The sequence below is a fragment of the Bubalus bubalis genome, chromosome 2, assembly GCF_019923935.1.
Source record: "Bubalus bubalis isolate 160015118507 breed Murrah chromosome 2, NDDB_SH_1, whole genome shotgun sequence".
NCBI lineage: Eukaryota > Metazoa > Chordata > Mammalia > Artiodactyla > Bovidae > Bubalus > Bubalus bubalis.
Window position 1 is genome coordinate 75,254,770 of NC_059158.1, and position 14,761 is coordinate 75,269,530.

Here is a 14,761-nt window from a genome sequence, read left to right on the forward strand (position 1 = left end):
GGATATGTTGTAGGAGAAGCCACCCAAGGGAGGAAAGGTGATGAGCGTGATAAAACCAGTGGCCCTTCATATTAGAGGCTGTATATTGTCCCAAGTGGGCTTCCCTGGTGGCTCAGATGGTAAAGGATCTGCCTGCAGGGCAGGAGACCTGGGTTTGATCCCTTGGTTGGGAAGAACCCCTGGAGAAGGGAATGGCACCCTACTCCAGTATTCTTGCCTGGAGAATTCCATGGACAGAGGAGCCTGTTGCTCTGCTGTGGGATAGCTAGCATGCTGCCATGGGGTAGCAAAGAGTTGGACACAACTGAGCGACTAACACACACATGTGTGCACGCACACACACACACACAGAACCCCAAGCACCACAGGGTCTGTGGGCAACTGCTTAACAGAACCCAGATGGACTCTCAGTAAGGAGTCCAGTTTTTGACTATGCCCCATCATTAAGGAGCAGATAACATTGTACATGTGGTAAGATTACAAAGATTTTTGCATAGAGGCATAAAAAATTAGCATTGAATGGAGGGAAAAGCTCATTTGAAGTAAGGTGTTCCTGGGTTTAACAAGACAAAAATTATGCTTAAGAGACCTGGCCTGTATGGGGTGCCTGGAAGCACATTCCCACTTCCTCAGGAGAGAAAGGAGAAGAAGATGAGGGAGAAGAAGCAATACGTGCTCTCCCACATGGACATAGGATGACCAGGCTGCTGTGGGTCTGCTTTAGTGCCAGGACTTGTGGTCAAGCAGGTCTAAGCACCCATCTTCACCTACATAGCACTTGGTCAGTGGCTGTGCCCACCCATTTACTACCATTGTGGAGTAGACAGCCAGACAGCCCCCATCACTAAATTGTGCCTGGTGGCTGAAGATGCTGGGCTTGCTCCTGAGATGGCCACGCACACCTCCAGCTCTGACAGGGTCCTGCCTGGCTCCAAGGGAAATCTCATGGGTGCTGTTCATGGAGGACCCATGGGAATTCCTTTGACTCAGTGACACAGAAACTCACCCTCCTGGCTTCTGTGAGTGGAAAAGTTTTTTTTTTTTTTTTTAAACTACATCCATACTGAGACTCTAACATGGTTCATGAAAAAGCAAAAATTTCCCTGAAAGGAATAAGAAATGAGAATAGTGCCAGAAGGAACCATCCTGACTCTCTGGAAAAATAAGCCCAATTAGGAACATTTTTCTCTACCATAAGCAGAGCTACTCTGAGGAAAAGACTGCACACACTAATGGTGATAGAGTCAGAGTCAGGACAGGAGGATATCAGATCCTTATAAACAGTCCTGTGCATTCCCTTGCCTGGGTTTTGCCATGGCTGCATAGTGCCAAGGTAGCATGGATGGTTGAGGAAGAACAACATTGGATAGCTTTTTATGGACATTCTAAACTCTATTATAAAGAAAGAAACTCAGGCATGCCTGGGACATTCTGCCTTCCCAAATCACAGCTTTGTAGAAATGGAATTCCATCCTAAGCCTGGCAAACTCCAGCAGAACACTCTGCTGGGTGCCTCAGTAGTCCCCTGCATGCATGCATTCCAAGTTGCACAGTTGTGTCTGACTCTGTGCAATCTTATGGACTGTAGCCCACCAGGTTCCTCTGTCCATGGGACTCTCCAGGCAAGAATACTGGAGTGGGTTGCCATGCCCTCCTGCAAGGGATCTTCCCATCCTAGGGATCGAACCCGAGTCTGTTATGTCTCTTGCATTGGCGGGTAGGATCTCTATCATTAGCATCACCTGGGAAATACCCTAGCATCCCCGCTACCCAGCCTCAAAGTCTCTAGTGTTTGACTCATGTTCCATCCTGTTCAATTCCAGTTCTCCTTTCTCCAAAACCAGCAAAAGCTACTCTCATTTACTGGGAGAGCGTCAGTTCACTTCAGTTCAGTTCAGTCACTCAGTCGTACACCAGGCCTCCCTGTCCATCACCAACTCCCAGAGTCCACCCAAACCCATGTCCACCAGTTGGTGATGCCATCCAACCATCTCATCCTCTGTTGTCCCCTTCTCCTCCTGCCCTCAATCTTTCCCAGCATCAGGGGCTTTTCCAATGAGTCAGCTCTTCACATCAGGTGGCCAAAGTACTGGAGTTTCAGCTTCAACATCAGTCCTTTCGGTGAACACCCAGGACTGATCTCCTTTAGGATGGACTGGTTGGATCTCATTGAAGTCCAAGGGACTCTCAAGAGTCTTTTCCAACACCACAGTTCAAAAGCATCAATTGTTTGGCACTCAGCTTTCTTCACAGTCCAACTCTCACATCCATACATGACCACTGGAAAAACCATAGCCTTGACTAGACGGACCTTTGTTGACAAAGTAATGTCTCTGCTTTTGAATATGCTATCTAGGTTGATCATAACTTTCCTTCCAAGGAGTGGCTTTTAATTTCATGGCTGCAGTCACCATCTGCAGTGATTTGGGAGCCCAGAAAAATAAAGTCAGCCACTGTTTCCACTGTTTCTCCATCTATTTGCCATGAAGTGATGGGACCGGATGCCATGATCTTCGTTTTCTGAATGTTGAGCTTTAAGCCAACTTTTTCACTCTCCTCTTTCACTTTCATCAAGAGACCCTTTAATTCTTCTTCACTTTCTGACATAAGGGTAGTGTCATCTGCATATCTGAGGTTATTGATATTTCTCCCGGCAATCTTGATTCCAGCTTGTGCTTCCTCCAGCCCAGCGTTTCTCATGATGTACTCTGCATATAAGTTAAATAAGTAGGGTGACAATATCCAGTCTTGACGTACTCCTTTTCCTATTTGGAACCAGTCTGTTGTTCCGTGTCCAGAGTGTGATCCCATCTAAATGAAAGCCAGAACTCTGATTCCTCTAAATCGGAGGTGTTCTGGAAATTCATGGGGACAAATGAATTGTCCAAATGATGGCAGATGAAAGGGACACAAGTGATGTTTAATGAGAGTGAGGGACAGGATGTCTAGCCCTATATGGTGAAAGATTGCTGAACAGCCTGCTTGACTCACAAACATCTCCCACTGGACATTCACACAAGAGAAAAATACATTCACAATTATCTGAGGATAGAACTTACCCTCTTTTTAAAAGAAACTCGTTTATGAGTAAACATCAAGTCCTTTCCATGGTTTTAGTAATGTTCTATTTTTCTATAATATTGTGTAAATCACGAGAAGTCTGCACTTTATTTCATCTGGAACTTGACCAAAAGTTGCTCCCAATTTTAGAAAGTCACACCACCAGTTGCAAAACACAGCTCCTGGTATTGAATGGGCCCATGCAACAACTCACCACTCTCTCCAGCTGTGCTTGTAGTTTTCACGCTCACCATGATGCCATATATAGTTGATAGCAGTGTTTGGAACTAAGCATCTGTATATTGAAATACATCTCAGGTTATCATATATTGCTTGCCTTATTATACTTTTGTATTAGACTTGGACCACTCATAGTCTTTAAAAAAATTCTGTGTCTAGGTAGGCTGAATGTCCTTTCAAGATAATAAAGGAGGAGGATTACATGAAATTCATCATGAGATGGGACATTGGTATTGATACATTGATACAGTTGAGATGAACTGGCTTAGAAGTTCTGGAAGGGTTCTTTGGAAGCTCTCATCAGGGTTCTTTATGGCTATGCATGTGCTTTATCAGCAAGAACAAGAGGGTTACATAACTTCATTAAGCCCTTTTCTTGGTTTTTCTGTCTCTCCTTTCTCCTCCCTCTTGAATTTTGATTGCTATCCACTGTTTGGTGGTCTTCCCTGGTGGCTCAGAGGGAAAAGAATCTGCCTGCAAAGCAGGAGACCCGGGTGTGATCCCTGGATTGGGAAGATCCCTGGAGAAGGGAATGGCTACCTACTCCAGTATTTTTGCCTGGAAAATCCCATGGACTGAAGAGCGTGGAGGGCTACAGTCCATGGGGTCGCAAAGAGTCAGACACGACTGAGCGACTCACACACTACTGGGTACAGCTTTGGCTGTTCTGTCAATGATCTTGCTGGTTTCCTGCCTCGGGTGATAAGCAATTTTAATGCCTTCCCAGTCTGTTTTCCACCCCCTTGTGCTGTGTTGCCTGTGTGAGTTCAAACAGTTGGAATGCAGCTGAGGCTACACAGTTGACTCATTTTGAAAAATGTGGAAAATCTATATATTTTACATTTGTGGCACCAGTGCCTCCTGCTTTCCCATGGGCTGGTATAGATAATGGGACATCAGGGGACCCCCATATTTTGCCTTTAATTTGGAGCCTTTCAAACAAAACCGTTGCTTCTTTTTCATTTTAACCACCTCTCTAGTTTTAAATTTTATCTCTGATTTAAGCTAACATCCTACCTCATTTCTGCCTGTGATATGACTATTTTGTACAGTGCAAAAGAAGGGCCTGGTGAGATAAATAGGAATGTATATATACAGTTTCAGTTTTAAAGAAATTGCTGCTTTTCTTAGGTTAAAACTACTACCACAGTATTTACTCAGTTTTCCAATTATAATTCTGATCTTCATAGTAGAATTTTAACTCGCATAGCTGGAAAAGCAGTTCAACATCATTTCTCTTCATTTATGTCCATGTTGTATTATTTCAACATAATCACACTATCGTTGAATGATTTATGTTTATAGTATGCCATTTATATTTGAAAATGTGCATATAGATATTGCAATAATTCTAACAACTGCATTTTACTCTATTTTCAGTGGCAGGAAAATGTAATATTCCACCACATTGAGTTACAAAAGCTACATAGTGTAAGCTTACTGGAACGTTTATTCTGTGCCTAATCTGTGCACTGACAAAATTTTTCATTGTTATTGGGAAATTAAGACTATAACAAGCCTTACATTGGTATATATGTAACAATCTTACATTTCCAGTGGTTAAAGCTGACATAATAAATAATTCATTTTTTCTGTCTTTGTTAGAGAAATGATTAAAAATGAATCAGGCAATTTACATTAGTATTTGAGTTCTGCTAATTGCATAGAACTGTATCTTTCAATGGAGGTATAATCTATATTTTTATACCTCTTTTCAGAGACAGACTGCCATAGTAGAGGCAGCTCAAACTGTCTACGTGATATTCTAAGCATTTGCTGTTTGGAGCAGATAAAGTCAATTATGCTGAGGGAGGATCCATTTGTGAACTGGAAAAATAGATCTGGGTCTAAAATTTTCTAGGCTCTCAGAAGATTTAGTAATAGCTAAAAACCACTTCCAATGACTGCAGAACTGTTCTGGTTATCATTGCTGAACAACGAATTACCCCATAGTTTCTATGGTCAGGAATTCAGGATAGGCTGGCTCATGCAGTTCTCTCCTGTGGTTGCAGACAGTGGCTGGAGTCACTCACTTCCAGTGGGGTGCCCGGAACAGCTAGGCTCTCATTTCTCTCCCTTCTCTCATGGTCTTGGGCTTTTTTAACCTGTTCTCTCCCTGGGGATTAGTTGGGCTTCCTCACAGCATGGCGGCCTTGAAGCAGTTGGACTGTTTGCATAGCAGTTCAGGATTCCAAAGTCAGTATTTGAGGAATGAGGCAAAAGCTGCCTGCTTCCTACAACCTATCCTCAGAAACCACACAGTCACACCCACTTCATTCTATTGGTTATAACCAAATAAAAAACCTGCCCAGGTTCATGGAGAGGGGACATCCTTTCCATGCTTCCAGAAGTATGGAAAGACTGTCCATGATACACTGTAAGTGAGGATGTGGGGTGTGTGCCTGGTGTGCATGCTAACAACCCTGCTCTGCCTGGGGAGCCCGCCTCGTCTCAGGGAGCCACATCATTGCTTCTGCTGTGAGAGCCCAACTTAAATTTTGAATACATCCAGAAATAAAAGCAATCTTCTGAAGCAGAGGCCCTCAGGCAGTTTACTATTGCTAATTTAAGTGATCACACACTACATGATGTGGCACCATCTTTTAACAGGGCTGAAATACATTTTCAGTTATTTTTCTAGGGCTATAGATAAATTTCCCTGGTGGCTCAGACAGTAAAGAATCTGCCTGCAATGCAGGAGACCCAGGTTTGATCCCTGGGTCTGCAAGATCCTTTGGAGAAGGAAATGGCAACCCCCTCCAGTACTGTTTCCTGGAGCATTCCGTGGACACTGGAGCCTGGTGGGTTATAGTCCATGGGGTTGCAAAGAGTCGGACATGACTGAGCAACTTTCACTTTTCAAATAAATAAAAGTTCTGGTTTTGCCACAGACATTTCACATACCCCTCATCCTCTTCTTCCTTATCTTCTTTCACTGTGAGAAGTTTCTTTTTCCTCTATGAATATTGATAGCAATTTCATAGCAGTGGGTAGATGTAATTGTATGTTATGAATTAGAAGTTACTCATAAAAATATGTATTTTTAAAAATTAAGCATTATATGTTTAAACACAGTATCAGTACTCTGACACTTCACCTTTGTCCTGCTTCATTCATTCATTCATCAAAAGTGTAAGTACATCTGTGTGCTAGCTCAGTTAGCTACCTGAGTTTTAACTTGGCTACCCAAGTTAAAAATGTTGGAGTTGTTCTGGTTATCATTTACTCATTTACCTTCTTCACACTCTAATAATTCTAAGAAGACTTAAAAATTAATATCTGTATTAATTTGGACTCTTTTAACTGCAAGTGTCAGAACCTATTGACTTACACAACTTGAAAACTAGAATGGAACAACTGGGTCTAGGAATCCAAATGAAGCTGTTAAGATTTTCAGTTGTCTTCTCACTCTACCTGCCACAAAGAGTTCCCAGGTGCCATAGATGGTGGCCAACATCTGACGGCCTGTGCCTCCATTCTTCCCACTTCAAATTAAAACCTTGACTGGCTCTGTTTGTGTCCTATTCCTATCACCCTGGAGCCAATCCCTGTTGCCATTAGAAGGAGGTTGGAATAATCTATCAAGTGAGGGAGTGTGGCTCCTGCTCAGAGAACTATAATATACCCACCCCAGTGCTGCTGAGGCCACTTCTACCTTTCTATAGACCCACTGCTGTGCTGTCTGGCTAGCCTTCTAGTTCTGGTGCTCTTACCTCCAGCATACTACAACCCATCAGCAGATTCATCTCTTTCAGTTCAGTTCAGTTGCTCAGTTGTGTCCAACTCTTTGCAACCCCATGGACTGCAGCATGCTAGGCCTCCCTGCTAAGCTGCTACTGCTACTAAGTCGCTTCAGTCATGTCCAACTCTGTGAGACCCCCTAGATGGCAGCCCACCAGGCTCCCCCGTCCCTGGGATTCTCCAGGCAAGAACACTGGAGTCGGTTGCCATTTCCTTCTACAATGCATGAAAGTGAAAAGTGAAAGTGAAGTTGCTCAGTCGTGTCCGACTCTTCCCGGCCCCATGGACTGCAGCCTACCAGGCTCCTCCGCCCATGGGATTTTCCAGGCAAGAGTACTGGAGTGGGTTGCCATTGCCTTCTCCGCCACCTGTATGCTGCTGATGCCCAAATCCGCCTGCAGCCACACCTCTCTTCCCCCAAGCCCTTTAATTCTGGTTTCCAGTCTTTCTCTGGGATCTCTGCAAAAGTCTCTGCATCAAATTTGGAGTTTACTCAAACTCATGTCCATTGAGTCAGTGATGCCATCCAACCATATCATCCTCTGTCATCCCCTTCTCCTCCCGCCTTCAATCTTTCCCTGCATCAGGGTCTTCTCAAATGAGTAAGTTCTTCACATCAGGTGGTCAAAGTATTGGAGTTTCAGCTTCAGCATCAGTCCTTCCAAAGAATATTCAGGACTGATTTCCTTTAGAATGGATTGGTTGGATCTCCTTGCTGTCCAAGTGAACTCAAGAGTCTTCTCCAACACCACAGTTCAAAAGTATCATCTCTTGGTGCTCAGCTTTCTTTATAGTCCAACTCTCACATTCATACATGACTACTGGAAAAATCATAGCTTTGACTAGATGGACCTTTATTGGCAGAGTAATGCCTCAGCTTTTTAATATGCTGTCTAGTTTGGTCATTACCTTTCTTCCAGGGGCAAGCGTCTTTTAATTTCATGGCTGCAGTCACCGTCTGCAGTGATTTTGGAGCCCCCCAAAATAGTCTGTCACGGTTTTCGCTATTTCCCCATCTATTTGCCATGAAGTGATGGGACCAGATGCCATGATCTTAGTTTTCTGAATGTTGCATTTTAAGCCAACTTTTTCACTCTCCATTTTGACTTTCATCAAGAGGCTCTTTAGTTCTTCTTTGCTTTCTGCCATACAGGTGGTGTCATCTGTGTATCTGAGGTTATGGATATTTCTCCTGCCAATCTTGATTCCAGCTTGTGCTTCATCCAGCCCAGCATTTTGCATGATGTACTCTGCATATAAGTTAAATATGCAGGGTGACAATATACAGCCTTGACGTACTCCTTTCCCAATTTGGAACCAGTCTGTTCTTCCATGTCCAGTTCTAACCTTTGCTTCCTGACCTGCATACAGATTTCTCGGATTTAACAGGTCAGGTGGTCTGGTATTCCCATCTCTTTAAGACTTTTTCACAGTTTTTTGTGATCCATACAGTCATAGATTTTGTCATAGTCAATAAAGCAGAAGTAGATGTTTTTCTGGAATTCTCTCGCTTTTTCAATAATCCATCGGATGTTGGCAATTTGATCTCTGGTTCCTCTGCCTTTTCTAAATCCAGCTTGAACTTCTGGAAGTTCACAGTTCACATACAGTTGAATCCTGGCTTGCAGAATTTTGGGCATTACTTTCCTAGTGTGTGAGATGAGTGCAATTGTGCAGTCATTTGAACATTCTTTGCAATTGCCTTCCTTTGGGATTGGAATGAAAACACCTTTTCCAGTCCTGTGGCCACTGCTGAGTTCTCTATATTTGCTGGCATATTGAGTGCTGCACTTTCACAGCATCATCTTTCAGGATTTGAAATAACTCAACTGGAATTCCATCACCTCCACTAGCTTTGTTCATAGTGATGCTTTCTAAGGCCCACTGGACTTTGCATTCCAGGATGTCTGGCTCTAGGTAAGTGATCACCCCATCGTGATTATCTGGGCCATGAAGATCTTTTTTGTACAGTTCTTCTGTGTATTCTTGCCACCTCTTCTTAATATCTTCTGCTTCTGTTAGGTCCATACCATTTCTGTCCTTTATCAAGCCCATCTTTGCATGAAATGTTCCCTTGGTATCTCTCATTTTCTTGACGAGATCTCTAGTCTTTCCCATTTTATTGTTTTCCTCTATTTCTTTGCATTGATCACTGAGGAAGTCTTTCTTATCTCTCCTTGCTATTCTTCGGAACTCTGCATTCAAATGGGTATATCTTTCCTTTTCTCCTTTGCGTTTCACTTCTCTTCTTTTTCAGCTATTTGTAAGGCCTCCTCAGACAGCCATTTTGCTTTTTGCATTTCTTTTTCTTGGGGATAGTCTTCATCCCTTCCTCCTGTACAATGTCATGAACCTCCATCCATAGTTCATCAGGCACTCTATCAGATCTAATCCCTTGAATCTATTTCTCACTTCCACTGTACAATCATAAGGGATTTGATTTAGGTCATACCTGAATGGTCTAGTGGTTTTCTCGACGTTCTTCAATTTAAGTCTGAATTTGGCAATAAGGAGTTCATGATCTGAGCTACAGTCAACTCCCGGTCTTGTTTTTGCTGCTGGAATAGAGCTTCCCCATCTTTGGCTGCAAAGAATATAACCAATTGGATTTTGGTATTGACCACCTGAGTATGTCCATGTGTAGAGTCTTCTCTTGTGTTGTTGGAAGAGGGTGTTTGTTATGATCAGTGCGTTCTCTTGGCAAAACTCTATTAGCCTTTGCACTGCTTCATTCTGTACTCCAAGGCCAAATTTGCCTGTTATTCCAGGTGTTTCTTGACTTCCTACTTTGGCATTCCAGTCCCCTGTAGTGAAGAGGACATCTTTTTTGGGTGTTACTTCTAGATGGTCTTGTAGGTCTTCATAGAACCATTCAACTTCAGCCTCTTCAGCATTACCGGTTAGGGCATAGACTTGGATTACTCTGATATTGAATGGTTTGCCTTAGAAACAAACAGAGATCATTCTGTCATTTTTGAGATTGCATCCAAGTACTGCATTTTGGACTCTTGTTGACTATGATGGCTACTCCATTTCCTCTAAGGGATTCCTGCCCACAGTAGTAGATATAATGGTCATCTGAGTTAAATTCACCCATTCCAGTTCATTTTAGTTTGCTGATTCCTAAAATGTTGATGTTCACTCTTGCCATCTCCTGTTTGACCACTTTCAATTTGCCTTGATTCATGGACCTAACATTCCAGGTTCCTATACAATATTGCCCTTTATAGCATCGGACTTTACTACCATCACCAATCACATCCACAGCTGGGTGGTGTTTTTGCTTTGGCTCCGTCCCTTCATTCTTTCTGGAGTTATTTCTCCACTGCTCTCCAGTAGCATATTGGGCACCTACTGACCTGGGGAATTCATCTTTCAGTGTCTTGTTTTTTTGCCTTTTCATACTGTTCATGGGGTTCTCAAGGCAAGAATACTGAAGTGGTTTGCCATTCCCTTCCGTAGCAGACCACATTTAGTCGTCCTCTTAGAACTGCTTTTTATCACGCCACTCCTCTGGAGTGACATTCTAGGACCTCAACACACTGCCCAACCTGTTCACCTGCCCAAGCTCCTCTCTCACTTCTTCCTTCACAAAAATCTCTACTCTGGTTTCATGTGTCTACTTTCCTCCACACAAAACCATAGTGTTCCAGCCCCCGTGCACTTGTTCCCATTGTTTCCCTTACATAGATGGCCCAGTTTGCCTCCATTTCTGATTCCTGCTAGTCATTCAGAGACCCTCCCAACCCCGCTTCCCAGGAAGCTTCACTGACCATCTCATGCCAGCATGGCCATTCAGATTTCTACCCTTTCTCAGACAGTTTTACCATAAATCCAATAATTCCATAGACACTTTCTTATAGGACCCGTGTCTATCTCTGTTATCATTTTGTTCATTCTTTTAAAAAAATTATTTATTTTAATTGGAGTCTAATTACTTTACCATATTGTGGTGGTTTTTGCCATACATCAACATGAATCAGTCATGGGTATACATGTGTCCCCCCATCCTGAACCCCCCCTCCCACCTCCCTCCCCACCCCATCCCTCTGGGTTGTCCCAGAGCACCGGCTTTGAGTGCCCTGCTTTATGCCTCAAACTTGCACTGGTCATCTGTCTTACATATGGTAATATACACGTTTCAGTGCTATTCTGTCAAATCATCCCACCCTCGCCTTCTCCCACATAGTTCAAAAGTCTGTTCTTTACACCTGTGTGTCTTTTTCTGTCTCGCATGTAGGATTGTCGTTACCATCCTTTTTTGTGTGTGTGTTAATTTTATTATTTTCTAATACATAAAATACTTAAATAATATAATACATAAAATATTACATTTATAATGCATAAAATACTTTTTTGATACAAAAGAGTCCATGAACATGGCAGGAAAGGCACACGGTATCAAGACCTAAGGGTTATACAGACTCTAAACAGAGCCAGCTCACGCCAGAGTCCATTATGGATTCAGTCAGAATGTGAATGGATTCATGATGGCCTCAAACTTGGTGTCCCTGGAAGTGCTCCAGCAGGCTCTCTGCGGAAACAAGATCTGGACTGTACAGACAGCTCCAGCCCAGGGCAAGCCCAAGATAGAGAACAAAATAGACTTTGGATTGGGAGGAGGGTAGCTCAGACAATTTTACCGTAATTTCTTTTCAAAATGTGAAACAATAAAAGGTCAGGAAGGACATTTAACAAATGAAAGAGAATACATTGTTAACAATTCTTCATTTAAGTTAGCAAACTTGGCTAAGGGATGCTTTGATGGATTTAAGTGCTCCTTTGGAACATTTTCTTCTGCTATAATAATCCATTCCATTGTGTTATAAAGTAATTATAATCACCACTCAGTGTCCCAAGTCAGAGCGGAAGAAAAGAAGTATTAAGAGCAAGAAGTGTCTGGAAATATCTCACATGCTGGCTTTCTGCTTTTTAAGAACTAAAAGGCAACATCTCTTTATACTGTGATCACTGGAGCAAAGGTTTACAATACTTGTAATATGATTGTACTAGAAACGTATCCTGTTAGAGGTGGTACAGGCGATGTCAGGCTGAGAAGCAAAGGGGTCAGGGAGGACACATTTGGAGAAGAAAAGTGTCTCTCTGCTCAAGAGAGAAGTTTCCCAGGTGGCACTAGTGGTAAAGAACCTGCCTGCCAGTGCAGGAGGCATAAGAGACACAGTTTGATCCCTGGGTCAGGAAGATCCCCTGGAGAAGGAATTAGCAACCCACTCCAGTATTCTTGCCTGGAGAATCCCATGGACAGAGGAGCCTGGCAGGCTACAGTCCATGGGGTTGCAAAGAGTCATTCATGACTGAAGCAACTTAGCACAGCACAGCACAGCACCGAGAAAAGAGACACAAACCTGAGCCCTCCATTGAAAGTTCAAGTTCTTCTCTCTTGGCCAACCTGTCACTCTCACTCTTACTATGTTCCTGCCTTTGGGGTAGAGTAGGTGAAACACAAAAGCTATGGCCAGGCCAATGGCTTTCATAGGCATATTGCATAGAAGGATAAGTGACTGTGGTTCGATGTAGTCAGAGAGCAAATTCTTGGCCAAGTCCACACTCTAATGTATGCACAAAGTTCCAGGAAATGTTGGAGAAGAAACACAGAAGCACATGCCTTCCGAGATTCTGCATCCATTTAGTAAAATAGGCAACATACCTGTGGTTAAGGAAGAATTGAATGTACTTTGCAGGCTGAAATTGCCCTTCCTATATTATAGTTTCCATAGGGAGTATTTAGTCTAGGTGCTTTTTCTTGCATAAATTTTCTGCAAGAGTATTTGCCCCATGTTATGGTATTTCATAAAACTAATGATTGGGGGGAATTCATGAAAGATGACATGGAAAATGCAACAGAGCAGGAATCCACTGTAAGACAGAAATGGGAAAACTAACACAACATTGTAAATCAACTATACTACAGTTTAAAAACATACACAAAAAACTGGAAATGGTGCTCTCAGGAGCTAACCCAGGCAGGTCTGGAAGAGACAAGTAAATTACACGGGAAGGTGGCCTAGATTCCCATATTACTTACCTTGATGCCCCAAAGCATCATCCTCAACTCACATCCCTATGCTCTTGTGAATCCTTTTGGCTAAATGAAAGAAGAGGAGAGAACTCAGGCCCAATTTCTGATGAGTTGACATTATACATTTGTGCGGCTCAGAGCGGACTTCTGCTGCATGGCAGCCTCACTCGGAGGGCCAGGGGAGAAGATATGCCCTCCCAGCATCCAGAGCTTTGAGCTAGACACATGGCTCATCAATTCCTATGGGAGAAGGTTAGACACGGACTCCTGGCTAGTGGCCTGCAGTGAATAAGAGCACAGTATCAAAGACAGGAATTGCTGGGGAGGGATATGTGGACGTGTTTATTGGCTCTTTGTGTTCACCCAAGAGCACCTATCACAGAGGACGGACTCAACAACCAGGTGGACAGTGAGATTCTTCCATCAACATCAGCCAGCTCTGCTCTCAGCCACTCTGGTGCCAGGGAGCGCTCAGGGTTCCAGGAACCTTAGAGTTGTGACTGCCACTGAGTTACTTTGGGCTTCTCAGGCTAGCCAAGCAGCAGGCAAAGAAAGAAACTACTGTATCCGAGGGGCATTCAGTCCTGACCAACACACTAGCCTCATCTCGTCCTGCTCAGCCTTCAGCCACTGGCCAGACCCAAGCTGAGGGAGGGAGATTTTTTACATCAGATTTGATTGAAAGGTATGAGTAGGGATACACTAACTTATCCCAGAAATTTATGTCTAAATTACAATTACAAACTAAGGGATATGCCTGAGATGACATGAGGGCTGGGAAAGAGTAAAGGCTGTGGTTCAGTTCAGTTCAGTCATTCAGTTGAGTCCGACTCTTTGTGACCCCAGGAATCGCAGCATGCCAGGCCTCCCAATTCATCACCAACTCCCGGAGTTCACTCAAACTCATGTCCATTGAGTTGGTAATGCCATCCAACCATCTCATCCTCTGTCATCCCCTTCTCCACCTGCCCACAACCCTCCCAGCATCAGGGTCTTTTCCAATGAGTCAACTCTTCACATGAGGTGGCCAAAGGATTGGAGTTTCAGCTTCAACATTAGTCCTTCCAATGAACACCCAGGACTGGTCTCCTTTAGTATGGACTGGTTGGACCTCCTTGCAGTTGAAGGGACTCTCAAGAGTCTTCTCCAACACCACAGTTCAAAAGCATCAATTCTTCGGCACTCAGCATTCTTCACAGTCCAACTCTCACATCCATACATGACCACTGGAAAAACCAGAGCCTTGACTAGATGGACCTTTGTTGGCAAAGTAATGTCTCTGCTTCTTAATATGCTGTCTAGGTTGGTCATAACTTTCCTTCCAAGGAGTAAGCATCTTTTAATTTCATGGCTACAGTCACCAACTGCAGTGATTTTGGAGCCCAAAAAAATAAAGTCTGACTGTTTCCACTGTTTCCCCATCTATTTCCCATGAAGCGATGGGACCAGATGCCATGATCTTCGTTTTCTGAATGTTGAGCTTTAGGCCAACTTTTTCACTCTCCTCTTTCACTTTCATCAAGAGGCTTTTTAGTTCCTCTTCACTTTCTGCCATAAGGGTGGTATCATCTGCATATCTGAGGTGATTGATATTTCTCCTGGCAATCTTGATTCCAGCTTGTGCTTCTTCCAGCCCAGCATTTCTCATGATGTACTCTGCATAGAAGTTAAATAAGCAGG

General features: G+C 43.3%; 1 long non-coding RNA gene across 1 annotated transcript in view; it reads right to left on the bottom strand.

Annotated features, from left to right (window-relative positions):
* Positions 1–11,325: 11,325 nt before the first annotated feature.
* Positions 11,326–14,761, bottom strand: part of LOC112581758 — a 74,262-nt gene continuing 70,826 nt past the window's right edge. Inside the window, exon 5 of the long non-coding RNA XR_006547286.2 lies at positions 11,326–11,575. This is a non-coding gene — a long non-coding RNA (uncharacterized LOC112581758). The remainder of the gene's footprint in view (positions 11,576–14,761) is intronic.